Here is a 26,526-nt window from a genome sequence, read left to right as displayed (position 1 = left end):
CTACATTTGTCAACATCTGTCAGCATAATGTCAAATTATTGACATTATTATTGACAGAGGCTTTGTCTATAGATCCATTTACTTTTTCAATAGGAACATTACACCTATTGTAAAAATAGCCTCTATATGGGGGAGTTTCTCCTAGGATTGGGATTGCTCAGATCACTCACAACATACATACTCACTTACTGCTGGATCATATACATCAACGTTCTGTTACTTGTAGTTACCTTTACAAGTCACGAAGAAAAAAAAAGTTATGCCCTACACAGACAGTTAAGTCTCTGTGCTGTTTTGTCAGTTGAATGTATGTTTATCTTTATATTATTTATGTAATACTACAGCCAACTACATAAAATTTTCAGAATTCAAATCTTTTTTTTAATTGATATTATTAAAGTAAAAACCCGAGTACAGAATGAATCCAGACAGATTTTCCCAGTAAAAACAAATAATTTAGTCTATACATTTGATATAGTCACTGTATAGAAATAGGTTCCTCCAGAGCTGATAATAAAATCCCAGTATAGGTGTTTCTGATATGTACATTGAATGAGCATTGTCTACCTCCTCCATTATGATTACGCAGATGAATTTAGGTGAAATGCGTATCCTTATATGTAGAATTTTTGCCTCTATAACAAACGTGGTCGCCTCACCTTTCATTCAGCATGCTGCTGATTTTGGTGTGTAAAGACAGATATCTGTCTTATGTTAAAAATCTTGTCCGTTGTTGAAAATGTTAAACTCTAAAGAAATAAGGGAATGTTGTTTCCTATCCATTTACATATGGCTGCCTTTAAATTTTTGATGTAGCTGTGAGGTTTACCAGGTTTTGTTTTTAAACTTACATTTCCAGGATATTTGAAATGTACTATGTTCTTATCAAAGGATCTCAGGTCAACTTAGAATTACCTATGTTATGCTGAGTTTAAGAATTGGAGCAGGAATAATTGTTGCATTCCTTCTTTATTTACACATCAATTTACCAGTCCCTATTTTACTTTTTCCCTACCTCACCACATGCACAATGACCTGGTGCCACAGTCATTGCAATTTAAATATTTATATTTGTCAAACAGTATTTTCTAGCCACTAAACTGGTTTTCTTACTGATGCACTTGTTCTACACAGGTATAACACAAAACTTGTGATGTGTTTGTTGAAAACGTGGTTTTGCAAATAATAATAGAAAACCCAGTTTGAATCTCTTTCTATCTAGCAGTCTTTACTTAAAAGCAGAAAATAAAATTAAGAAATTGAACTACACCCATGCTTCACAGAAGACTGCAATTTTATGGCCATTTAGCATTTTTTAACCTTTTTGTTTGTTTGTTTGTTTTTCTTGCCAAGTCTTTCCCTGAGCCACAGATGCCATTTCCTATTCAGCTGCTGCTCAGTTTCTTACAGACACCCTGCAGATCATATGGGTAACATTCCAACCTAAATTGGATCATTTGAGTAAGAAATAGCTTCTCAAAATCTGTTACTGTTTTTTTTTACATTCTTTATTTGGTTTGTTGAGTAGTTGTTTTTTATTTTGTTGTTTTTATTTTTAAACTGTAGTTCAGATCTTTAATACAGACTAATAAATAAATTGGATTTTAAAACTATGTGTTTCAAAAACATTGTTATATCTAAAAAGGAAACCAACATCCAGCCCAACACAGCCATTTCTACTTTTCTTGTTTCAACACAGTGCAGGATGCAGTTTTTCATTGCTTTAGTCGTGATATACTATTTCAGCAGCATTTTTTTTCTTTTTGAATAAACCGAATAATACCATTTTAATGTTAATTTTAAAGGAATATCTTTGAATTTCTCAGCTTCACAGTATTTAGAATTTGGAATCAATAGTACCTTTTTCATGTGGCCTGAAGAAAATTTATTGGAACCTTTTAAAATTCTCAATGTTTTTTTCAAAGCAAATAAATTATTCAGTGTGGTAGAAAGGGAGTGATTGAAATATCGTTGGCCAAGGGCTTGCAATTATCTTTAGGCAAGTTTGAAAACTGGACTTCTGCATACTACTTTATCAATGAACCTTTAAGTTTGATGTACATTAAAATGTTTTTGTACTTTGAGATTTTTGTTGTTGTTTTTTTTTTTTTGTTTTTTTTTTACAGTCCTAAACTTGATAGGAAAGAGATCTTCAGCAGTATAAAATGAGGGTAGACATAATGGTTTCGTCATGGTGTTTCACAAAGTCTTACTTCTTCCCCATCACACACATACTTCTTACAGCACTATTAGAAGTATTCCCAGTGCTAAAACATACACTTATACTTTAAACAAACATAAGCATATTTCTTATCTTATCAAAAAGATTATTTTTCTACCTTCCCTTTGATGATTCTGAGCCTGTCCACTTCTGTTGTCTGCTGGAAACCCTGGAGGGTCTCTGAAAGAGAAAATGACAGAGCTTTGGGTACCTAAGCAATCTGAAGATTTTTTTCCTTTATTTTTCATGACTTTCCAAGAGATTCTAAAACAGTGAAGTTGTTCAAAGGCCTTGCAGGAAATGCTATGTCTCAGAAAACTCCTGCTGTGCTTTAATGGCTTAAATTTATCACAATGGTGTCTAATCTAATATGACCTAATTCCATAAAAAACATCTGATATATTTTTTTCTTACATTTTTTAACAAACTGACCTTTGACCCGTGAAAATTATATTGTAATCCAGAATGACATGTAGTATATATTGCTTATATTCTTCATTAGATTTTTAAATGCAGTATTTTAGCACAGGCATTTTCTGCTTGTATGTGACATGTGCCTTAAAAAGATGAATGAATCCTTGTGGGTCATTTCAGCTTTCTGGTCACTGCTCTATCTAGAAGTATCCCTGGGGTTCAAGTGTTTCCTCTATCCTCCTTCTGGCAGGGCTTTGGAAATTGGAGAATCCTTACTCCCATCTGCTCATTTCTTTACTGTCATAACAATCCCATTCTATATTGAAAATTGGTCTACTCTGAAGCTTAAATATTGTTTTATACGTTTTATAGTTTCTATATTCCAAGTGAAAACTAAGATTTATGATGCCCTGGAGAGACCACTTGGTTTCAGTCCTTCAAAGAGAAATGTTACATTAAAGACACTGTTGGTACCCCTGCAGCGTATCAAGAATTTATTATGAAATATAAACTGCACAAGAAACAAGAGATAACAGTGAACATGGATAAGGAACAGACACAGTGTATTTATTTTCTGTTTTAATGTGGGGTTATGAATATTTATTGTATTTGTAGAAATTACAGTTTCTGAGCATAAAACAATTTTTAATAGTTGAGTTTTAATAGTTTTGCCAGAAAGTAACCCTCCAACTCATGTCAAGTTCTCCAAACATTCCACATATATCACCATTCAGGAAGTTGCTCAACACCTCCAGGGTATTCATCAGCTGTCTTGCAACAGAAAGATTTGTCTTTTCTTTTTTATATATGTATAATGCTTTAATAAATTCCACTTAATAAATGTGGCACATTTTTTAGCATCACTGTGAGCAAAAGCAGAAAAGATTTTCAGTCAGTTGATACTGTGTAGTTTATCTTTCTCCAGCAAAGACAGCTGCTCGTGAAGCATTCTTTGATTAATATGAGAAATCCCTGACAGGGAGCTTTCATCTCTGGTATCCATTAAATTACAGGGCCATGTAGTTGGAATTGTATCTCATCATCTGAGGCTCAAATCTGGGCTTTCAGCACTGAATCTACAGATGGACAGTCAACAGGTGCACAAATAGAAAATATCGAGGCAAAAGGAAAAAAAGCAGCCAGACTTGATCAATTTGGCAAGCACATCTGAAAAAATAACATGTAAAAGTTTAAAGGACAAGACTCCTAGTCATCAGCAGAACAGCCTCAGAGAGAACAATTGAACACATCCATGTAGTATTTTGGAAAGATTTTGCTGGCACGGTTATAGCAGAAATCATTAGCAGCTCATAAATGTTGATGAAGACAGTCAGCAAAGCTGGGTGACTGACAAGAACAGGCCAAACTATGTCTCCTATAATTATGTGAAAGAGTGATTCAGGTATATATGGGAAGATAACTGTCATTGAGTTAAGAAAATGAGCAATCTTTTTTAAAAATAACAGCAGTCTAGACTGCAAAGAGTGTTGAAAGACAGTGTTACAATTCTAAAACAAAAATAAAACCAAAACCAAGCATGTTAAACAGACATTGCTTTTAATGATATGTAAAGAAATAATATATGTGGACATGATGTTTTAAAAGTCTTATTACTCTACTGGTCCAGATTATAATAAATTACTGTATTCAACAAAACATGTCATATGTTTCAGATACTCATCAGAATTCAGCTTCACAAGTGACCTTAAGATTGCAGGTAAAGGATTACTTATGCTACAGAGAGACTTTGAAGAGAGTACCTCCATTTTTCTCAGCTGTTTTATTCTGAAGGTATTTTTGCAAACCTTGGCAACACAGTGTAATGTTCAAGAATCACATCTATGTTAAATAATAATAATAATAATAAAAAAAACAACAACAACCAATTAGCAGCCTTGCAGAGCCTTCTTGTAATGGTGTCAGAGAAACTGCTCCAAGATGATAGCAAAACACCCCAATGGCATCTGGTCAACCAGCTTTTACTCCCAGGATTTGTTCTGACTTAAACAGGTTCTGTGAAAGTTTCCTATACTCCCTCAGGATGCAGTGCTGAGCAATTATTCCCATTGCTTTGGAAGGGAGTCTGCACAAAGAGCCTAATATTAGTATTTGTAGCAAGTTATTCACCACTGTATCTAATTTATCAAAAGAAAGTGCTATTTATTTTCACCATCAAAAGTATGAAAGGCAAACATGGAGCAACCAGGCAGTACCGTGTCACTGTTTCCCCACACAGTACTGCATGGCTGTAACACAAAAATATTTTCCCACAACAAAGAAATAGGTGGGCATCTGTTTGGTAATTCCACTTTAAAATGCTGGAAGGAATCCCCTGAAAAACTTATACAGCCCTAAGATTTCTGTGCACTACCCCTTCCTATATTTCTCTTCAGAGAGCCTGGCAGTGCCTGTGAGGCACAACAAAATCTCCAGAACTATACATAGTTGAAACAGAGATGCAGACCATCAGTGGAACATTACAGTGGTTTTGCCACCAGCTATCAACAGAGAAAGTGTTAATATTTTATAGGTTTCAGCCCTTACATGGCTCAGAAGTTCACCTTGAACTCTTCTGCTGCTTTTGCCAACATGCTTCAGAGTATTTTAAATAGCTACCATTTTTTTGTGGTCGTTGCATGTTTGCAGAGTTTCCTTTAATTTGACATCATGTTTAAATTCAGATGCTATGGCAAGCACAGACATTTTGTTGTTTTAGATTATTCATACAGCCATTCAATTGCTTGAGATGATGCTATCTGCTGTGACCTTATTGCATCTCATGACTCAATACCGTCTTAAAAGCAGTTACAGGAATTTTCATTTAGTGCAGATGTGCAGACTGTATTTCTTTTATTTGACTAAGCTGTTTCCTATTACTTATTGTACTCTCTTGACAGTAATAAATTTCATAATGGTTTCTAGATTTCAAATCAACTATTACACTATCTAGATGGAACAGTAAATCAATAATGGATGATATACAAATCATATCTAATAGCTGGAATGAAGTTTTTTCTTGCCTTAAGGTGTGACACTCAGTAATCACTGTAATATTTATTGAAAAATAGCAAAATGCTATAAAATCAATAATAAATTGCTATGAATATATGAAGACATTTTCATAAGCACAGAGAACAGGCATGGGAGGATAAAGGGTACTGTTACTGTGCATGCATTTACAAATCCTGATCTTTGAAAACCCAATTAATTAGTGTGCTTTAATACATACTTTGTTTTCTAAGTTCCTTTTGAAGATCCCACTTCCAAAACCAGATAAAACTAGATTATAGCTTGGTGAAATACTCTAACAAAAGGTGTTAACATTTGTACTTCAACAGATCTGGATATTTCATAGTTTTGCTTAGGAAAAGTTTTTAATGTGCTAATTTCTCATGTATTCAATTTTTATGTTCTACTCAAAGGGAGTCTCAATAACTTCACGGGAAACTTTGACATTATGGTCAGTATGACCAGAAAATTAAATATCAGTGTAGATGCAATAAAAATAAAAGCTCAGTTCTGATTCTATGCTCCATGCTGCACTTATTCTCGTTGGGTAAATATGAGATCGGAATTTACAAGTAACACATAGTCAAGCTTTGGATTGCTTGTTGAAAGATAATACCAAAGTATAACCCCCTTTTTATATAACCATAGTTATAATTTTATTGAAAATACAACAATATCCTTTGATATTTTGTAGTTAATTAAATTTTAGTAGTCAAGTAGGTACCCTTCCCTTCCCTTCCCTTCCCTTCCCTTCCCTTCCCTTCCCTTCCCTTCCCTTCCCTTCCCTTCCCTTCCCTTCCCTTCCCTTCCCTTCCCTTCCCTTCCCTTCCCTTCCCTTCCCTTCCCTTCCCTTCCCTTCCCTTCCCTTCCCTTCCCTTCCCTTCCCTTTACATTACATTTGCCACAACTTTTGTGAAAACAGATTTTGGCAACAGAAAAGATCAAATAAACTAATCAGTTCAGGTAGCTGAAGTAACCATAAGGTGTCCAGGGAATGAACTGTCATAGTTTTCATGTCCTTGAAAGATTTCCTTCCTGCCTCCCAGATTAGTTATCTGAAGTAAATAAAATAAGGGTGGATATAAAGCTCCAACAGCTTTCTACTGTTGTCCGAATGCCTATTTCTCTGCAGAGAAAGAAGGAAGAAGTATGATGCTTATAATTTATTTCTGTGGCTAGTCAGAAAGGCCATAGAAGTCAATGAAAACCATTTGTCAGCAAAACCTAGAAGCTAGTTTTCTAAGGGACAGAAAAAGTAAAGAAAGTATTTTTTCTAAGAAAAGTCACTGATTGAATCATTTTTGTTGGTACACGCTTTGGAGAGGTGTTAAATAGTCTTCCCTGACATGTTTCAAAGATGAATAATTTTACTCTTCCTGTCCTCTTTTAGGAGCCAGTAACAGTTATCACATGCGGCAATCAGGCAAATTAAAGCAGGAAAAGGCCTCTGTGATACAGGGAAGAGCAGGAATAAAGTCTCATTTTGCATTAAATTGATTAAAACATATCTAATTTCCTCAAATATGAGACATATGCAGAAATATGAAAGTTTAGTAACTAGTAGTGACTCCTTTGAACTTTTTCATTTGGGGAGTAGAAGTATCCACTAGAATGATTTTTAAAATAATACCAAGGTTATTTACTGCACAAGATAAAGAAATAAATACCATTTCAGATAGTTCTTATTTCATTTGATCATTACCTGATTGCTTCTCTCAAAATAGTAAATATTGAAAAATGTATGTAAAGTTCTGTGTATCATAAGTCTCTTTTCTCTGAATAAACTTCTTTAGACTGTACAGATAAAAACTGTCTTCCCTGGCAAAGGAATATTGCAATACTTAAATATACATGTCTGTCCTATAAACATCTTGAAAAGAATCTGCTTTTGCAAGTTGTTTGCTTCATGATATAATGCACCAAATGGCTTGCTAAAAAATTGGACAAATGCCAGTTGAACAGGCAGTATTCAAATTGATAGTGACAGCTCGTTCTGAAAAAAAAATGTTATTTTCAAGTGATTGATATGAACTCAAAGGGGTGTGAAGAACTATAGTGTTCATATTGCTCATGAGCTGTTGACAGTTTGGCACATCCCTAATGCTGATTAGAAACAAGCCAGGACACTGCAGTTTGCATTCACATTATGCTTCGAAACCACATTAAATTATTTGTTTCACATGAACACTCAATACACTAAAATATGCCAAAATTTTCAAAATTGAATGACCTTCGTATCCAATAGTTCAGTATCTATGAGGACGGTACTGAGTGATAAAAAGGTAGTAGGAGATTATTAGCAGATATTAATTAAACTGAGCAAGAGACCTTGATGACATTCAGTTCTCTACTGAATTGCAGATGTTTTTAGAGATATAATACAATGAGAAAAAAAAATAAAAATTGAAAATGGAACTCAAAAAAAAACCTTGTGTATATTGTTCACATTTGGCCTGTACATAGCAGAGATGGTACTTTAAAAGCTTTTCTAGTGTTTATTCGCACATTCCTTATTTCATCTGCGCAAATGTTAATGTTACTAGAATTATTTTTTAAAAGCCCTTTATCTGTGTCCTTTCTCAATTATTGTGCTCTTACAGAAAACTAAAAGAAAGTGTTAATGTAGCATCTTCAGTATGCCTTTACCTCTCCAGTGTGCTCTGTAAAATGTCATCATTGGGAAAGGTAGCTCTTATATCTACCCCACAGTGACTGATGGGATTTCTCTGGCTGAAGACCACTGTGATGTATTTGCCTTGTTAGATGCTTCCTATTTATTAAAATATCACTACTATTACTTCACATTACCAAAATTAGGTGCTCCAAAATAGGATGATCACTTTCAACCTGTGTCTGAAACCCAGGCTATTCCACACCTAACTGCATACCAGAGAGACTCAAAAATATTTATTTTTCATAGGTGCCAATTTTGTTAGTTTTCAGTCAGGTATGAAAGGAAAGGCGGAGAAAATTAAAAGTTCCCTGGGGCTGAAAAAGATGCTTTTCCCTCTTTAAGGATCCTCCATATACAACCCCCTCCTCTAGAGTCAGATGACATGCACAAGACCCTGCTACCACCTATTTGTAGAGTTCAGAAAGAGAATCACTATCTTGTCTTCTTCGATGCCAAGCGGTGAAGGCAGCCATCTTTCCATCTGTCAAACTTTCAAAAAAAAAAGTGCACTTCTATACACAGAAAGGCAATGAAGGAACGCTAGGCTACAGGACACTAAGCTTGCACACTTTCTCTAGGAAAAAAGGAAATATATCTGGTGCAGCAAAATGCAAGGGATGGTGGGCTTTTCACCATCTCATCAGCTTTGCATATTTTGAACACACATTGTTATTTGTTCAGTTCTACTCATCTCGAACAGTACGAGCCAGAATCATAACCACATTCTGATTATTGCCAGTACAAAATTCATAGGGCATCCATTATCAACTTTACATCCATTATCAATTTTACTTTCACAAATACAAATCCTGGTTGTTTTTTTGTTTGTTTCTTTGTTTTGATTTTGTTATGGTGCATGCAACATGGATGTATCTCAATGCTATGAGACAAGTTACAAGCTTAAACTGATCCACATATTCAGGAAAAGGGAAAAATGCAACAGAGATATACTTTGAGAGGAGTGCTTATGTATAGATTGAATTCAAGAACTAACATAAAAAGAATAGTAGGCAAGTTATATTGACCCAGAAGAAAGTTTAACTTGCATTTCCAATATTTATGCAGCAGATAGCTTAAGTTCTCACAGATCTTGGCAAAATTATGTGGGTAATATGGTCACAAGAGTGAACTGCTATGGAGTTTTGTTCAATCTGTAGTGTTGTGTTTTCCTTTTCAGCATTAGGTATTTTATTGCTTCTCTGATTATTGTATAATTGAATGAATGCATATGTTTTTCCAATACATACGCAACGCATGCACACAAAATTTTATCTTAGCAGAATTCCTTGACATAATATACCTCAGGTACAATGCAAGAGTGGTGGTGAGACACAGCAGTCCCAGTTCTTATTAATACTACTCCGTATTCCACCACCAAAGAGGAGCTTTGAGTGTATAGTGACCTTCTACACCAATAGTTACATCTTGTATGAATAGAAAAAAAATTACTAATTTTATTTCATTAAAATTCAAAGTACATAGCTCTCTCTACCACTTCAGTCTAAACAGTAAGGATGTATTAGTAGCAGTACAGCTTTTGTAAATTTAGTGGTGCAATATTTCAAAAAGCAGCAGGGACAAAATTTTGGGACAGGAGTAAAGAAATGATAAGTTTCTATTTGATTCAGTGCCGGTAGTAATAAAGTCTGTCAGAAAGACATTGTTGTACTACAAAATCATAGATTTATTTGTGACGTGTTATCACTTCTCCACAAAATGAGATCTGAAATAGCTAAATCCATTCTTAAAATTCTCTCTTTTCCTGCTCAAGGAATAAACAAGAACCATCGTTTAATAACTGCCATAATCTCTTAATAGCAATAGAAGATTCGTAGTGGTAAAAGGTAGGTTGGTTCTCTGAGCACAACTTTGTGTTAAATATAGATGACTAAACAAATATTTATATATCCTATATCTCACTGAACCTTTGGTTTAGAATCTGATATGCAGGTAATGACAGCACTCTGCCACTAGTCTCCAGCTAGTCTCCAGTTAAATGTAATGCTACACAATGTGCATGGCAGTCCTAAACTGTGTAAACAAACCAAGTCTACTGATAGTAGTTGTCATTTATAGATTAATCAAATTTAGAAGAATAAGCTACCAGATAGATTTATATCAGGCTTCTTACATATACAGTCTAAATAAAAATGCATTGTGCACTCTTGTTTCCACCTAATGCATCTTTTAAAAAATATTTATCTTCTAAGACATGATTATTTCAAAAAGCCGCCACCCCTCCCCCCTTTTTTTTTTTTTGCCTTATTCAGAATCTTTCATGTTGTTTTCAGTAAGAATTCACTCTGCAGCTTTTTTCAGAACTGAATGAAAATACACAAAAGCTGAAACTAAACACAGAAGACTACAAGAATGTCTGATAGGTAAATATACCTCAGCTACTTTTATTCATTAAAAAGCAACAAGAAAGTAACAGAAGTCTCTTGACTGCCTTGAAGACATCCAATGTCGAAAAATAAAAATTGGTAATAACAATGCCCCTTTTCTGTTTTCTAATAATAATTTATATATATATATTTCCCAGAAAGTGGCAATCTTTTCCACAATATGTTGTGCTGAAAATTTCTTACATAATATTTTATTGCCTTGTTTTATTTTATTTTTCACTTATTATCAAAAGAGTTATGGGGTGGGAAACTAAACTAAGTATGGAAAAACACATACCTAGAACTTTTAGATGTCCTTTGAGTATTCCTGAAAAGAACATGCTAAGAAAGTTCACATATCTTTTTGCTACTTTGGTCATTTGCATCCTGCTTTCCTGTTTCCTTGCTACTATTTTTGTTGTAGTTGTTGATGATGATGTCAGTTTGGTTTTGGTTTGGGTTTGTTTTGCTTTTTGTTTGTTTGTTTGTTTGGTCTGGTAGTAAAATCATATAATTATCATAGACATTTTTTCATTCAAAAACTAGTTATTTCTTTTCAACATATTGAAAAATGTAATGAATAGCTTGTTTCCTGCATTTTTACAGAAAAAAAAAAAAAAAAAAAAGGAAGTAAAAATTGAGTTCTCTTAACAAAAAAAAGGGGGGGAGATGTTTGTTGGAAACAGTTATTTGAAGTGCTTCAGTGGAGACTACTCATCTCAAATTGACAAGCTAAGATTGTTTCTATCTTTGAATAAATACAGTACATAACAACACAATATTGCTTTAAGTTATCACAAAAATATAATTTAGTCTGAAAGCTTTTGTAAACCTGATATTAAATCACAACACACTACACATTTTAGATGAAGTCACAATTAATAAGCTTATAAATGAGTAATAATAATAAAAGTATATTCCTTTCTCAAGGGTTACTTTTTAAAATGTAGATCAATTTCACATCAGATGAGATGATAATTTGTTCTTAAGAAGACGTGTAATTTCATTAAAAGTTATGGAGAGATAACCAGCTGTATGGGGACTTCTTGTGATACAATATTTCATAGAAAAAAAGAGGTATTGTTCTGAGGCAACATAATATTTTCTTGTTGCAATTATGTATTACCTCACTCTTCACTCAAGCACTACTCCAGAGTGGGAGCACTGTAGACTTTATTGAAATAAAGAGGCAAAATGAGATATCAAGAATAATTCTAATTATTATTCTTTATGCTCTTTGCTGTTTGATGTATATCTTGAAGTGTGTTATCGATATCTGTAGAAAGACATGGGTGAGATAAGGACTTTCATTGACAATTTGCAGTTCAAACAAATTTGCAAATATATTTCTACTTTTTCAAGTACTTAAGGGTGCTCTACGCTTTAGAGTCCATGTGTGTGATGTGATCTCAAGTGCCCTTAGTTTGTGGGTTCCAGCTTTATATAGTTTACTCTTCCAAAAAAAAAAAAAAAACCAACTAAATAAATATCTAGTTATATACCACGGTGTTTCATGTTTTCTTCTACTAGTTGTTTATGTGTGTGTGTGTGCATATATGTGTGTTTACAGTTGGTGGAAATATTTCAGAGGAACTGAAGAACCAGATTTTGCAAAATGAAGTAATCTGACATTAATGTCTAGCAACATTTTCAAATTATCCACCTGTCAATGTGAAGTTCAGCACTGCATCAGCTGACTCCTTGGCATCCATTTTCCAAAAAGGGATTTCTACATCCTTGTTAAGTTTCCAAGTGATCTGGACCATTCATGAAGAGAGCTCTGATGTTTCACAATGCAATTCGTATTCAGAACAGCCAACACATTAAAAATCTAAGATACCTCATCTAGAAACTTGAACAGGTGTTAGGTAGAGGAGGCTTTCAATTTTTCTTTCTTATGGCTGTACTTATTGCATTGCAAGACCTTGTAAGGAGTTGTTAGATTAGCTCAGAACACTTTCATGGGGCTTGACGTAAATCTTTCCTTCCACAAGAATGCAGAAAGTTGCAGTTTTCTTTTGAAGATTTTGAGGAATGGTAGTACAACTTACCCTTTTGTGGAACAGTCTGGTGCTAGGCCACTCTCACATTTATTTCAGTCTCTTCCTCTGTGTTAGGATGTTAAAAAACACTGTCATTTCCTAAGAGAGTACCCAATGATTAGGCCTCAAGCGATTTTCCTCTCAAAGCTTTGCCACTGTTCAGAAATAGTTTAAGATTCATCAGACCGAAACTTTCTAGCTGAGCAATTCGGACACTTATCTGAGAGAAAGAAAGATGTGGATTTCGCTTTCTCCCCAAGCCCATTGACAGAATATTTCATCAAATAAACGTTATTATAAACAATATAATACTTAGACATATTTGTTAGAAATATATATATATTTATTATCAAAAGCTGAGACTTGTTTAATGAAGCCTAGAGGATTCTAGCTTCTCTACTAGACCACAACAGGTAAGCTTGAGTCCCCACTGCCAAGCACCTGGAGGCATTGCAGCTGGAGAGATGCCACCTGCAAGTGTGCATTGTCAAAAGTTGAGAAAAACAGTTAATCTAGGTCATCTTCTACCAGGTCAAGTTCTTTAACTAGAATTTTGTGTCAAGATGAGAGGATGGTACCCACATAGGTCTTCTTAGCTTCTCTTGTTGTTGTAGTTTTGTTTTCTGTACTATTATATTTAGATACATTTTTTGTCCTGAGTTCAGTGCTTGTAGGATGTTGTGGTTGTTCTCAGACCAGGCTAACTTCTCAAACTTTCAGAGAGAAAGAAAAAGGAGTGGTGTTGTAGCTTAACCTGGCCAGCAGCTAAGCACCACACAGGGTGGACTATTCAGTGGGTAAGGAATCGGTTTGAAGGCTGCACCCAGAGAGTTGTGGTCAACAGCTCAATGTCCAGGTGAAGGCCAGTTACAATTGTTGTCCTTCAGGGGTCCATAATGGGACCAGTGCTGTCTTTATCAATGACATGAACAGTGGGAATGAGTGCACCCTCAGCAAGTTTGCAGACAAAACCAGGCTGAGTGATGCAGTCAATACAACAAAAGGATATAAATACCACCCAAAGGGACCTGGACAAGCTTGAGAAGTGGGTCCACATGAACCTAATGAGGTTCAACAAGTCCAAGCGCAAGGTACTGAGAGAGAGGGAGAGAGAAAGAGAGAGAGAGATGGGAGAGAGAGAGAGAGGGAGAACAGAGGGGAAAGAAGAGAGAAAAGAAATAAAGGAAAAAGAAGGAAAGAAAACTACCCTTGATCTGCTTACACCAATATTTACTTTTAAAAGATTTCTTTTTTTTTCTTTCTTTGTACCCTGCTCACAAACTGTACATGCTTGCCTAATGCACAAGATAAGGGTGAGGTCTGGTATACATTCAAATTGTCTTGTATGTCAGGTCCTATTTAAAGGAGATTATTTCAGGCTGGAAACGGTAGCAGGGGAAGGCACTGTTGTTTTTGTTCTTTTAATACAGTTATACCTTTGTATAACGGTCTCTTGTGATTCATTCAAATGCAAACAACTCCCTCCAACATCATTATTCCTAACTTATCCAGGAAGCAGTTTTGACCTTTTCTTCTTGATGTAGAGATGATTGCAATTACTACTCTGTCCTTCCAGGTATGTGAAGATATTTTTTTTGAGAATTATTCAAATATTATTAAACCGTGAATCTGCTAAATGTACAGCATCATTTCATAACTATTAAGGCAACAGTGAACTCGTAGTGTGAAAATTTTCTCTATACTGAACTTTATTTTTAAATAAACATTAATGGCAACCTTACTTCAAGCAAACATGGGAAACATGCCTGCTGCTCATTACTGGTTTGCAAATGAGACAAAACACAACATCATCAACATCAACATGAACATCAATTCTTTATGCTAATGAAAGGCTACCAGTCCCAGGGGACAGCCAGAGCTGTGAGAACTATTCTCTGTAGTAAACATTCTTAAGAAAATTCAGAGGATTTTACACCTGAAGATAGAAGATAATGTGCTGTATTGGGTTTATGTGGCAAGGTTTTGGCAGCAGAAGGTGGCTGCAGGGGGTGGCCTTTGGCAGACAAATCCAGAAGCTGCCCCATGTTAGCTAAGAGCCCGTTTCAGCCGGCTCCAAAGGGACCCGCCACTGGCCAGAGCAAAGACAATAAGCAATTGTGCCTCTGTGAGAGCAGATTTAAGAAAGGGGAGAAAGAGTAAAACACCTGCTTTAAACAGCAGCTGGGAGAGTGAAGAGTGAGAAGCAGCCCTGCAGACCCTCAGGTCAGTGCAGCAGGAGGGCAGAAGGTGCTCCAGGCACGGAGCAGAAGTTGCAGCCTGGGGAGAGGCCCCTGGTGGAGCAGGCTGTCCCCCTGCAGCCCATGGGTCCCACATGGAGCAGATCTCCACGATGCAGCCTGTGGAGGAGCCCCTGGTGGAGCAGGTGGATGTGGCCTGGAGGAGGCTGCGGCCCATGGAGAGCCCCCGCAGGAGCAGGCCCCGGGCTGGAGCTGCAGCCCATGGAAAGGAGACATGAAGGAGCAGGGGGTCTGGGGGGAGCTGCCACCCACCCGTGGCGGACCTGTGCTGGAGCAGTTTGCTCCTGGGGTTGGACCCCATGGTACAGAGCCATGTGGGAGCAGTTCTTGAAGAGCTGCTGCCTGTGGGCAGCCCCTGCAGGCTCAGTTTGGGAAGGACGGCATCCCACGGGAGGGACCCCACGGGGAGCAAGGGCAGGGAGGGACTGTGAAGGAGCGGCAGAGACAAAGCTTCAGGGACTGACTGACTCCATTCCCCTGTTCCCCTGTGCGGCTCAGGAGGAGGAGGTGGAAGAGGGTGGATGGGGGGGAAGGTGTTTTTAGTTTGTTTCTTTTTGTTTATCACTGCTCTAGCTTGTTAGTAATAGGTAATAAAAGTTATTAATCTCCCAATGCTTAATCAGTTCTCTCCATGACAATAACTGTTGAGTGATCTCCTTGTCCTTACCTCAACCGCTGATCTCTTTTCATTCTATTTTCTCCCCCTTTCCCCTTGAGGAGGGAAAGTGAGTGAGTGGTTGCGGTGGAGCTCAGCTGCCCAGGTCAGTAAAACCACCACATATGCAAACATAACCTAGAATACTATACATATTTCAAAAGCTAATTTTAAAGAGCTTGGAAAGATAGAATGGGGAAATAAATAAATAAATAAATAAATAAATATAAATAGATGTTTACACTGATCTCTCCCTGTTCATCCTATTCTTCCAAGTAACTCCTATTTTCTAAGGTCTGTTTTTTTTTTTTTTTTTTTTTTAACTTGTAGACTTTCTGAGTTTCAGAAAATTCCCCAGAATCTCCCTAGTTCTAGAAACATAGACCTATAACAATTCTATATTTTAGTAAAAGCAGGAGACAGTGGATATTGTTCTTAGAAATGTCAGTTCATCTTTGTATTTCCATTTACAGCAGCCTCAACTATATTCAATGTACTCAAAATTGAAAAAAAAAAAAAAGTGTTTCTTAATTCTGTAGTAAATATTCAATTTGTACTATCACCCACTGTGTACAATCACTGATAATTTCATTCATTATTTTTATATAATTCTTATATGCAGCTCACAGCTTATATACAGAGGTAAAATGTCTTTGCTAACCTTTTCCAGCAACTTCTGCTCCTAAGTAAACCTAACAGGAAATCCAAGTGGCGCCACCTCTATGTTGAAACATAAGAGATAACACAGGAGTTTCTGGCTGAGATAACTAAGATAACTTCTTATTCTAGCAATGATGTGAACATAATTTCATCGTGCTTTTAGTCAGAGATGTGTGCTTGTATGAATAAACCCTCAAATACATTGACACACTGTCTTTTGCTGCTCTTACAGGTATTATCTAGGCTGAGAAAGAACATATTCTGTAATACATTACAACTATCACGTGTAAAGTGTATGGCATAGCCATATTCATTAATAAATATTAACCTAGTAAATGAAAGTCCAAGCTTTAGGCAGTTCTATCATGTAGATGCAACATGCCTTAGTCCCTCTTGCCTATTCAAATCTGAGTTAAGTTGCTTCTTGTTTTAGATTTTTGTCCTCTAGTATCTCCAAAGCAACTGAAGTACCAGCAGCTGTATGTCTCGGGGCTAGAAGCTCTTATTGAAAGCCTATGCTTGCAGACGCAGTTTAGATGAGAGAAATTCCTTTTCTCCTTCCCTAGATCTGAGTTGTCTTCTGACCTGAAACAATTTTTCTTCTCTTTTCGAACAGCTACTGAGTTGTCAAACTAAGCTTCTATGAAACAAGCATGAAGACAGAAATATTTTAGATTTAGTGTTGTTTTTTTTTCAGGTAATATTGGAGGTTGACTCCAATCTTACATATATTAGAAAAAATATTTTTTATTATTTTAAGGAAGACTAAAAGAAGAAAAACATATTAAGGGATATACTCATAAGATTAGGGAGTGCTAAAAGTATTTTTTAAATGAACACAGTTTTGCACAAAACAGTTTCCTCGTGGTTGATGTGCTTCTTCGTGCATCACAGTACTTTAAGTATTTTAAGGCCATACTGACTAAGCTTTTGCAAGCTGATCACTGACAGAGGAAAAGTAAGTCATGTTCTGTGATAGCTGTCCACATTACATTGTGTAGCTACATCAAAAATTCCTTGAAGGAGAATAAAATACATTTTAAAAGTTATTTTTATTCCTAATACCCTAATGCCCTCTCCTTTCCTCAAAAATTTCAGTGTTTGGGAGCATAGACAAAGAAGTGTGTTCAAAAGATATAAAATACAGAGTTACTGGGTCTAGAAGCAGTAATAAATATCAAAAATGTGAAAAGAGTAAGTATACAGCAGTTAGGAACTCAAGATGCAGTGATCTCAGCTATGATGGATAGCCTTTTTTGAAAGGATTTTCCATCTGAATAAAAAAAAAAAAAAAAAAAACAATCAAACAACAAACATCTTCTTTTTAATAGAAGCACACCAGATGGTTTAACAGAACATCCATTAGTCAATCTGATAGCAGACCCTGTAATTTACTGCCTGTAATGCTAACGATAGTGCCTACTTCTATGAAATAGGTCTGAATCATTTTTACATAGAAGCTTGGTGGGCACTGAATTCCAACAAGAAGAGGAGAGGAAGAAGTCTTGAGACTGATGGTATGTATCATTCTGTTCTTTCAAGAGGCAATATGGCCAATTTGGTTCCATTATACTAGACTCAATGAACCAAGTTATGAATTAACAAGTTGCAGTGTGAAGAAGCAATTATTAAAAACAACGTGTTAATCAATGATTTAAGAAAATATGCATGCACACATAGTGTTCCATTTACTAAGAGCAGTGAATCATTGAGTCTGACTTGCCTGAAAGAAGAAAGGAATATCTTTATTTACATTTGAGTACTCATCTTCTCCACAATACAGGAACAAAGAGCAAAAAGAATGTAGGTACAATCTGTCCATCGAGTGTTATTCAAAACCCAAATGAACTACAGTCTTGTTCTAGTAACCCTACAACATGATAAAGTTATCTCTATTTAATAGTTATTAAAGTTGCAACCCCTGTCCTCCCTTTTATTGTCATTCTCTTCTCAGGAAAGAGAAGAAATAGGAGAGAGAGGAAGTATTGTCACCTTCCACAACCATTTCTAAAAGTTTCTGAATGCTCTCATTTGGGATTTGGGTAGCCCCATATCTGTTTTATAGCTGTCCAATGGTAGTTGTAACAATACCTATGAAAAAGATTAATAATGGAAAATTATAGGAAGTAATTCTGAGAGCAGAAAACCCATGCATATGATCGCATGCATTCTGTTGCTCTCTGGAAGATTAAGGAATGTCCTGCTTTAAAAATTGCACGAAATAAAATATAACCAAAGCTAAATTGCACTTTGAAATATTTTAGTTCTTTGTGAAGTTGGCAAATCCTTGCAAAATATCACAGATATTTTCTCCTACTCATGGGCACTGTCACAGCTCTTTTTCTCACAAAAGCTTAGTTCAGTATTAAAGCTAGCCATACAATGAAATACCAAAATTAAAACCCCATGTCCTCTAACTATCTCTACATATATAATTTCTGCTGAAGTGACTAAGTAACTAAGTAAGTACTTACATAACTGAGCAGGTAATTAAGATCCCACATTATTTTTCCTGTGCCTGATGGTTAATTCTAAGTGTTCAGTTTTATGTTGAGCTTCACACAATGTTTCAGTATCATACTGTAGAGAAATTGTTGGAGTCCCAAGCATTAAATCAATACATCTTCTGTCTTGTTCAAATAATCATGTTTCCCTTAGGTGAGACCCATGCTTATCCCCAGTGTGAAACTCATTATGCTTCTTGTGGTCTAAAATATGACATGTTATTTAATAAATTATTGCTACAACACGTTATAAATAAGAATGAGTTTACTTAATAAGAGTTTGTGTTTTTTACAGTCTTGGAGTTCATTTTAAAGTAAATGGGATGACATAAGCCTTTAGTTAGAAGAAGGAAGGAAGGAAGGAAGGAAGGAAGGAAGGAAGGAAGGAAGGAAGGAAGGAAGGAAGGAAGGAAGGAAGGAAGGAAGGAAGGAAGGAAGGAAGGAAGGAAGGAAGGAAGGAAGGAAGGAAGGAAGGAAGGAAGGAAGGAAAAGAGAGAAGAAAATGAGAAAAGGAAAGAGAAGAAAAAGAAAAAGAAAGAAGAGGAAGAGGAAGAGGAAGAGGAAGAGGAAGAGGAAGAGGAAGAGGAAGAGGAAGAGGAAGAGGAAGAGGAAGAGGAAGAGGAAGAGGAAGAGGAAGAGGAGAAAGAAAGAGAAAAAGAGAAAGAGAAAGAGAAAGAGAAAGAGAAAGAGAAAGAGAAAGAGAAAGAGAAAGAGAAAGAGAAAGAGAAAGAGAAAGAGAAAGAGAAAGAGAAAGAGAAAGAGAAAGAGAAAGAGAAAGAGAAAGAGAAAGAGAAAGAGAAAGAGAAAGAGAAAGAGAAAGAGAAAGAGAAAGAGAAAGAGAAAGAGAAAGAGAAAGAGAAAGAGAAAGAGAAAGAGAAAGAGAAAGAGAAAGAGAAAGAGAAAGAGAAAGAGAAAGAGAAAGGAAGAAAAGAAAGAAGGATTACAAAGGCCAGACTGGATTATGGAAAATGATTTACAAGAAAAATACCTAAAATTTTAGAAGTTTAAGATGACAATAGTACATACAGATTAAAGTATTTCTGAAAGAAAATGAGGAAAAAAGAGAGAAGAATGGAAGGACTTACAGCTAGAGGCAAGCTCTAATGTGAAACACCAAATCTGGCAGACTGTCATGAGTAGTGCTTACTATGATCCATAACTTTGGAAGTATCAGGCCCTAGCACTGATTGCTAGCAGTGATTGTTTCTATTATGATTAAAATAGGACTTTAGAGGAAACACACTAGATTCTTCATATTATCGCTCCAAGTTGGAATCCAATTAAAACTCTGAATTTTGAAAGTAGCACTTGCTCTGAACTCTACTAAAACTGGATTATTACCCCTCAAGTTTTGTCTAAAATATATTGAATTCTGGAAAGTCTTAAGTGGATAATACAATATATCATAGAGAGAAGAACATACAGAGGGAAACTACTTGTTAAGAAATTGGAAGATAGCTGTAGAAGAAAAGCACTGCAGAAAGGCTATTGTCAAACAGAAAATAAATAACCAAGTACTGAAGAAGCTTTATGATATTGAAGACGGATGTAGGAGTTGATTTGGCATCAAAACAATCATCTTCCAAGAATCTGGAGACTGTTCATAGTCAAAATCTGTTTTAACACTTTTTCTTCTTTCCATATTCTATTTAAGTTATGTCTGAAACAGAGAAAATGATCCCTAGCAGACAACTGTTTCCTTAAGCAAAGGGAAACCTTTCCACAGGAAAGGACCCACATTCTTAGCAATAACAAAACTCAGGGTAAAAGGAAAGAGCTCATAGGAAGAAGTTATAGCAATGGTAGGCAACGTTTTACCACTTTATCATTTGCAGTCACTCAGATTTCTCCTGCAACATACAAATTCTACAAGACTTTCAGCCAGTGGAAGAGCATCATTTCTAAAATTTCCAAGGAATCATTTATTATTTCATCACCTCTGAATGCAAAACAAGGTATTTGTTTAGTCAAAATCAAATTCAGAGGCTGCATGTTCTCAGTGAAGATTACCTTAATCTTCATGAACATGAATCATATATGAACAGATTCCTGGTGCTTTTTTGCATGCCTCTACTAAGCAATTGTAAACCTAGTGTATTTGCTCAACAGCTGTACACCTCATTATAATCTCTGGCATACGTTCTACATTTGTGACCACTTATTTTTACACAAGGAGCAACGGTGAATGAATTTAAACTGTATTGTATGCTTTTTAGTAGAAGGAACTCTCACAACCTTCTTTCTCCCACTGCTCCCCTTGAGAAAAGTTGTTAAAGACAACAGTAAACAACTCAAAATTGTGACTGATTTTACAGTTGGCAAGGAATTATTTTATCTGAGCTTCAAAAATGGGTAATTTGGTACCACAGAAATTATGATACATGGTCTTTGATTCCTTCACATTTTATTTGTTTACTTTTAAAACACATATGAATGTAGTAAACAGTTTTGATCTCTCTCTGATGACTGTAACGTTCTCTGTATTTTACAACAGCTAACATCATAAATCAAGTCCTACTACATTACAGATTTAAGAATAAAACCCACTTCTGCCAATTGTATGCACAAACAACCTCACTAAAGATAACACAATTATTTAGATTTGTAATGGGTTTACATAGCAAGATTTTCATACAGAAATATTTGAAGAGTGAGAGCAATAGTCTGCAAATCTTAGTGAACAGAAACCTCAAAAATGTTTGCTGTTGTTGCTGTCTTAATTGACCACTATCAGCTTAAAAGTCAAGCTAGTAATACATACTACCACACTTCTAATAATAAACAAAACATAGTCAAATGTCATTTGTCCATCACTGAGCAAAACTCTAAAAGAAAGGGTTCTTCTATAACATAGTCAGTTTTTAAACATAAGGTGAAGAGCTCAGAATAAAAGTTGAATTTGCAAACTGATGCAGGTATTTAAAATCCTGAAGAAAGTTGCCTACGCTAAGTAGAAATGCTGCCTTTGGTTTCCTGTGATTGGATGGTTATGATTCTTCCTTAACTCTGATATGTAATTTTTAATAGTTTCCTTTCCATTCTGTGAAATACTGTACACACATACAGAGATGATGGTAGAGGCATGTAGAGACAGATAGTAGGCAGAGTTGCTTTTTGCCCATTAAGCTAGCAGTGAAGGAATTACTACTCCAATAACAGCTCCTGTGCATTCTCATAGCCCACTGCCTATAGGAGTAGCAAATAGAGTAGGTATTAAAAAAAAAAAAAGTAGACTAAATCAAAGCAGTAGGCACAGAATTCCAATATCTGTTGTTGTGAGCAGCACAAGGGAATCATTTATGGCCAGCACATAAGAAAAAAGTATTTTCCTAGATATGTTAATCTTTATTATATTGTAGTAATTTAGATGTGTTTTTTTTTTTTTTTCCATAAAATGAATTTTTGTTTTATCTTAAGATGGTGATGTTTCTCCACACCTTGATAAATATTTACAACCTTTACTATGAGTTAATAGAGAGGCCTTAGATTGAAGATAGACTCTGATCAGAATTACATATGATTAATAGCACTATGTTGCAAAATAAAATACATTTCAGAATTTTATTCCATAACCTTATGAAATACTTCATAGAGAATCTAACTGTTCATTTTGATCTTCTTTTTTATTCCTTATATTAATTTTCTTCACAAAAGCCATCTTTTAATATCAAGGTATCTTTAATTGGCTTGCAAGTGTATTTTAATAGAATTTTCTAAGATAACCTTTAACAGTTTAAACAGATTAAATTTTAATGTCATTTATGTTGGAAAGGTGTTCAAAAATATTATACTATTAAATATTTAATGACATCATTATGGAAAATTTAGCTATTTCCAAACCAGACTCAGGAGGCCAGAGGTATCATTGCACACTAGTTCTTCAACTGTTAAACAGGTCTTCTGAGGTTTGTACTCTTTTTCAAAATTTAATAATATGGCTTAAGTTGCTGCTAACTTTGCAAAATACAGTATTCTTGCACAGATGTGACTGTTAATTAAAAATTCTCTTGTGAGGGTGAATGGGTTTCAGGGTGATGTTTTTCTTCATGTTTGTATCATTTAGGAAAATTTGGAGTATTCAAGCATTTCTGCATTCATAAACGTAATGTACCTGAAAGACTACAGTCAGTCCTAACTACTGCATAGAAGTATAAGAAAATCCTATTTACAGCTGCCTTCAGTGGCTTATATCCACAATATTGCTGTCACTAAAGGAATTTATCTATGATTCTTGTCAATCAAGCAGTTTGGTAATAACAGTTCTACTATAATTCCACTGGAGTATCAATTTTTTAAAATATCTGTAGATATCAAGTATCCAAAAGGAAAAAAAAAATCACACAAAAAAACAATACATAAAAAGTTTATTTTATGACTGGCTGAGAATGTTTTAAACAAGCTTTACAATTTTCTATGGGAAAAAATTGGCAGGCTATTATCAGGAATCAAAAGGAAAACACAGCTATGTTATAAGCTACCCTCCTTTTCCTTGTAGGAAGGGAAATATTAAAACACTTAAACCCATACTATAGGAATGTGAGTTAAAAATGTGTTGTCACCTAAGTACTAGTAATTATAATAGAATATGGAAAGACAAGCCTTATATATTATAGTGATTGTTAGAGAAGAGAAAGATGACACTAGTTTCTTACCCCAATACAATGCATCTTTTTAAAACATTTTCATATTTTCTTCAAAATATACTATAAAAGTAGAATCTATTCACTTGTTCCCATATAATTCTGTTGAAGCATAACTCAAATGTAATATTTGTAAGGCATATTGCAGTTAACTCCTTTAAAATTACTCCCTCCAGATTTACAGATAAAAGCATAATAACAATAATAATAAAAATAAACTGTGTAAATTTATCTATGTATCTTCTTCTATTTATTGATTCTTTCAGATCAATCCACTGCTAAAAGGTGTAAGTTTTATTCCAGTACACACACACACAAAAAAAAAAAAAATCCCAACCACTGTTTTAATTATTGTTTGGGGAAGTATTAAAGTAACATAAAGAAAATTATAAAGAAGAAAATATAGCAGTCGTGAGATAAAGGAAATTTTAAGATTATTAATTTACAAACAGTATTCCTCCCCATATACATTTCTGTCTGAGGTGGACTTTACATTTTAGAGTACTTCCATGTAAATTAAAAGTTTTCAGATTTAGAGAAATAAAATGTTAGATAAATAAAACAATTTATCTATGCTTAAGATGCTGTCTAGTAATATTTATTAAATAATAATATATTATCAACTGTAAATACAATCAGAAAGCAGTCTTTAAAAAATTCAGCTTCTATGTGAGAAATACTAGAAGAAAGGAAATTAAAAAAAAACAAACTGATAAGCTTTGAATTAGCCTCCAGAATCATCTGACTGGTGTAGATTCTATCCTAGCAGAACGTAACTTTGTTTCAGTATTTACTAAATTATTTTGATTCTTTTCCCCATATAACCTTTGCAAGTATGGAAACGAAACTGTTCAACCTTAACAGAGAAAATAGGGTTGAGAATATTACATGTAAGTTTATTTTAACATTAGTTTTTAGTTAGTTTCTTAAGCTAACATTAAGTTTACTTTACTAACCACCTGTGTGTCTGCATATGTAGGAATAGGTAAAGTTCAGAAAATAGTAGCATGGGCCAAAATGCGCATACTTGTTTATATAAATATGGCACTGTTTTCACTGCTGAAAGTCTGATAAATGGCCAGTACATGGTATATGAAAGGATAAAGCCTATGATCAAGACAAATCAGAGCTAAAGCTGCAGTCCTGTGTTCTAGAACAGATAAGCTGATGACAATCTGCAGAATTTTTTCATCATTTTAGATTCTCTCGTGTGAATTCCATCTCCAACACAGCTTTCTCTTCCTTGCTTCAGGACAATGCTTTGCAGATGAGAATTTTTGCCTGAAAGGTTTAGTAACACCGAAAAAGATGAAAACATCGTATCTCTTACTACAGCAATTGGACCTGAAAGTTTGTCTCTGTTGTTATCACCTCCTCTTGGAAGTTCGTGGTAGAGCTGACAAATTAATAGAAAAACACAAAACAAAAGAATTTGCAGGTAAAATATGCAATCATTACTTCTTCAGGGACAAAGATTTAAGAAGGGAATACTCCCATGGGCTTGGGTGGTAACTAAGGTGGATGTGGGGGGTTGTTGCTTTTTTCTTTATGTAAGTAATTTACGTAAATATTCATTATGTCATATTTTTTTACCAAAATTACCAGAAAGTACATGAGAATTTTAGGAATTAACACAGAAATAATGTTTAGCTTAGAAGCTTCATTATCCTTTCATATAACAGTTTTCAGTTGTATAATTGCAAAAACAGTTCCACAAAATAAGAAAAAAATAAAAAAGAAATAAAAAAGAAACTCATATACTCAGAAAAGATTAAACAATCTCATTAGGCACATTGTTCCATTACACTTAGATCCATTAGATTCTTTCTCAGTATATAAACATAAGGAAATCCAGAAATATCTTTTATTCTGAAATGTCTTCATAGATTTATTTATTTATTCATCCATGGACCTATGATCAAGCTCTAGTCTCAGTTGAAAAGTACTGATTTGCACGTCTCCCAAAAAGTTAGACCCAAGGTTGTGATAAGCATTTGATGACAATAGCTCAAGACTTGGCTATTCCTTCTTTTCTAATTCAATTGATTAGAACAGTTCTGAAGTAAGAACATAAACAACCAACATTGCAATTTGTCATGAATAAATAAAATGTGTTGAATAATTTTAAAGTCTCGTGATAGAAGGCAAGAATGCAGAATTGGAAAGGGGAGAAATAAATGAATAAAGCAGTCCATGGTATTTCAGACAACCAAATTTGCCAATCTATACAAGTACAAACACACACAAGAACAAAAAAGATGGCAGTGCTGATGTTTAAAGCAGAAATATGGTTTTTGATTTGTAGTGTCTACAAAGGAAATTAAATGCTAAATGAGTGATCAATGTTATACTTCTGGAAATATGAGGACAGATGCTAGACTGTTAGTCACTATGGAAAAAAAAAAAACACTTGCGAGGTTTCAGCATGTAGCAAAAACAGAAATGTATAGGATGCCAGTCCATGTTGTACATTGAAAACTGATGAGGAAAACAAAGCCATGAGTCTCCTGACAATAAACATAAGGGTATAAGTGAACTGGGGAAAACCAGGGAAGAAGTATGAGACTGGCCAGGAGACAAGCTTCTGAAGAAACTCTCTCTTTGCCTTGTTTGCCCTACTGCCTAAGAAGAAACAGGGTAAGATAAAAATTTCTGCAGAGCGGTGTAAACAGTATGTTAGACTGAGCCCACTGTACTATAACATTAAAGTTTCAGTACCCTGCTTCAGTTTTTGTTTTATTTATAAAAATATTTCTGAGATTTAAATTATTAAAAGCAGTAGAAACAAATTCAAAGATATTTCCTTTTGACATTTTGGATAGATAGGAAAATTCTGCAGATGTAAAGAAAGGTAATACAGTTTTTTGGATGGTGATTCTCAATTTTTTATCAAGTCCACAGGGAAAACTGCAATTGCTCCCAGTCTGTTCTTCAGATGTTGATATACTGTAATTACTGCACAACTCTTTGCTAAAAAATAGGAAGTATAGCAAAAGACTATCTCATCAGCACCCTTAAGCAAACAATTTCACCAACCTTTTACAATAACACTACCAAGTCCAAAA

The 26,526-nt window shown here is 34.9% G+C and overlaps 1 long non-coding RNA gene across 1 annotated transcript in view; it reads right to left on the bottom strand.

Moving 5' to 3' along the window:
* Window positions 1–2,212: 2,212 nt before the first annotated feature.
* LOC140002337 (uncharacterized) overlaps window positions 2,213–26,526 on the bottom strand; it is a 126,602-nt gene continuing 102,288 nt past the window's right edge. The window contains exon 3 of the long non-coding RNA XR_011808709.1: window positions 2,213–2,401. This is a non-coding gene — a long non-coding RNA (uncharacterized lncRNA). The remainder of the gene's footprint in view (window positions 2,402–26,526) is intronic.

The sequence above is a fragment of the Anas platyrhynchos genome, chromosome 4 (genome assembly GCF_047663525.1).
Source record: "Anas platyrhynchos isolate ZD024472 breed Pekin duck chromosome 4, IASCAAS_PekinDuck_T2T, whole genome shotgun sequence".
Lineage (NCBI taxonomy): Eukaryota > Metazoa > Chordata > Aves > Anseriformes > Anatidae > Anas > Anas platyrhynchos.
Note: the sequence above shows the minus strand (reverse complement) of the source record. Positions and strands in the feature narration are given on the sequence as shown.